Source organism: Triticum urartu, chromosome 2 (assembly GCF_003073215.2).
Source record: "Triticum urartu cultivar G1812 chromosome 2, Tu2.1, whole genome shotgun sequence".
In the NCBI taxonomy this organism is placed as follows: domain Eukaryota; kingdom Viridiplantae; phylum Streptophyta; class Magnoliopsida; order Poales; family Poaceae; genus Triticum; species Triticum urartu.
The window spans coordinates 493001088-493003544 of record NC_053023.1 but is presented as its reverse complement, the minus strand read 5'-3'; the positions used below and the strand labels follow the sequence as shown (position 1 = coordinate 493003544).

At 44.3% G+C, this 2457-nt stretch overlaps 1 long non-coding RNA gene across 2 annotated transcripts; it reads right to left on the bottom strand.

Moving 5' to 3' along the window:
* Nucleotides 1-202: 202 nt before the first annotated feature.
* On the bottom strand, nt 203-2209 carry LOC125538144. Of its 2 annotated transcripts, none has more exons than XR_007296260.1 (2): nt 1642-2209; nt 203-1565 (listed from the first exon to the last, which is right to left on the bottom strand). It is a non-coding gene; the product is annotated as an uncharacterized LOC125538144 (long non-coding RNA). The 2 variants fall into 2 exon arrangements; XR_007296261.1 differs by having other exon boundaries at nt 1756-2209.
* Nucleotides 2210-2457: the final 248 nt, after the last annotated feature.

Sequence of the window (2457 nt, the reverse complement as noted above, 5' to 3'; positions counted from 1 at the left end):
ATCTGATCGTCGGCCGCTCTACATTAGCTCATTGTGACTTCATTTGTACACTTCATGTGCTCTTTGTTCTTTTATGTCCCGTCGCAAGCGCTCACTCAACACAAGAGATGAGAGAGATACAGTAGTAGTATTCACAAGAGAATGGATTCAGCAACTGATGGTTACTCAGCACAGTACCAGAGTGTATGCAAGCAAGCTTTGGTTTGTAGCCCACAGAAGACCATTTTATTAAACCTACAAAAGAGAAATTTAGCCGTATGGGCATCATCCTTTTGCACATATTGTCTATCGTTCAAAGAAATAGCTAGCACAGACCTGAAAGAGATACAAACATACATTTTTCTGAATATTAGTACAATACATAGTCCCGGGGTACCATTTCTTTCTCAATCAGCATGATTACCTGACAAGACCACAAATTTGTGTTGCTGAAATTTCATCACAACAGAGAGGGGAATCGAGAAGAGAACTGCCAAATAAAGAGCTGAAGAAGCCCATCTCATCGCCATATACCACCAGTTGTTTGTCTTGGTGGATGAAACAAACTAATACCCTGAATGAAATTTACCTTTGGCCATGGTGAAGATTATATTTTGATAACCTAGTACCACGAGACAATATCATTTTGGAATATACCAGTAATTGGTTTGAACTATAAAACAAACGTTGAGTTCCTCTGAATTCTGAAGTGAAAAGCAAACTTATTGTATTAGCTACACCTAGCTAGCCTGCGCATTGCTACATCATAGTAAGAATGCCATGGTTATGAACGTTATCAAACTTATTATTGTGAAAGCAACAATATTCTAGAAAAATGCCATGGTTGTGTACATTATCAAAAACACAAAAATTAAATACATCTAGTAAGAATGCCTACTGTTTCTCAAAGACATACCAAACTAACTATTAGATAAGCAGCAAACCATGCAAGATCTGTTCAATGAAACCAGCTATTAGTTTTCTGTAAAATCTGATTATAGCAGAGGAAGTGAGCACCAATATTTATCATCTACTACAGACTGGTAACCAAGAAAAAAGAAGAGCTTGAAATTCAAATCATTTGAGTACCTTGCACGCAATCTTGTTAAGCTTGTTCATTTGTGTGAATTGCACCATTATACCTGCAATATCAAGTGGATTATCTTGGGCCTCTCACTCTCTCCAATCCATGGATGATATGTGTGGTTAAATGAATTAGATCGAGACACTAATACACCGTCTGGTTGTCCCTATAAGCAGCTAGGCCGGCAATGGTTGCTGCTTCTTGCTGCTCCTCATCGATTCTAATCACCCTTCCTGCCTCAAACACCTGCACATGTAGCACAACAAAAATAAGAGAATATGACAGAGAGCAGAGAGCAACACGATGACAGGAGGAGATGCGTTGTTCAGCCACCGAAGACAAAAACCAGAGATAAGCAATCCAATGTTGACCCAAAATTAAATCCAAGCATGGATGCCGCTGATTAATTAATTTCCCTGCCGGCCTTAAAGATTTTTCCTCCGGATTTTTCTTCCATTGTATATATGCAGACAAATAGATGACGTCACTTTTACTGCAAATCCTATAACCATAAGTAAAATCAGTTGCAAATTAAAGATAGCTACTACGCTTGGTAAAAGAAAATTGCAAGAGTTAACCTGTAGGCCCTCGTAGGATTTAGCAACCATTGCAACAAAAATCAATTTGTCACCAATGAACTGCAGGTTGCCAGAGAACAAAGACCATGATTTCAAGCCTCCTTGTCCACATACCTGAAGCGTAGAACCGGCCGATGAAACTCCGGCGAACTGTGGGGCACTATCGGATCCCGGCTTGTTTTTGGTCAAAGTCTGAGGATGCGAGCGCAGGTGAGGGGACCATCCGCTGGGGTGGGAATCGACAGAGAGGTGGCGGTGATGTTCGCAGCGGGAGCCAGGCGGGCGGTTCCAACAGGTGGCGGGGAGGATTCCCAACGGCGCCGTGGTAGCAGGGGTTGGGGGAGCCGGCAATGGCCGCAGCGTCGAGTGTCGCTGGCGATGGAAGGCTGTGAGGGTGGGGGGACTTGGGGTAGGGGTAGGGGTAGGGGCGGGGTTGGCGGCGCGCGGCAGCGGGGCAGATACCGGCGGCGAGGCGGGAACCGGCGGCGGGGCGGGGCAGGAGTGCGCGGCGCGCAAGAGGTGGGATTGGATTGTGGGTCGTGTGGCTGTTTGGGTTGACTTTGATCAATTGGACTGCGGGTTGGTTCACATAAACGCCAGGGTTGTTTTTGTAAAACTGCACGACGGTCCCTGCTTTATTATTATGACGAATAGTACCGGCTCGCACGTAGAAAATAATATAGGTGAAAAAAACTAAAAACGTAAATTCACGGAAAAAAGCGTATTGTGACGGTGAACCCACGGAGTCAATCTGTGCTTTATTATTAGGGATAGATTGGGAGGGGGGTCAATCTCCATGAACATCTTCACCAGCAC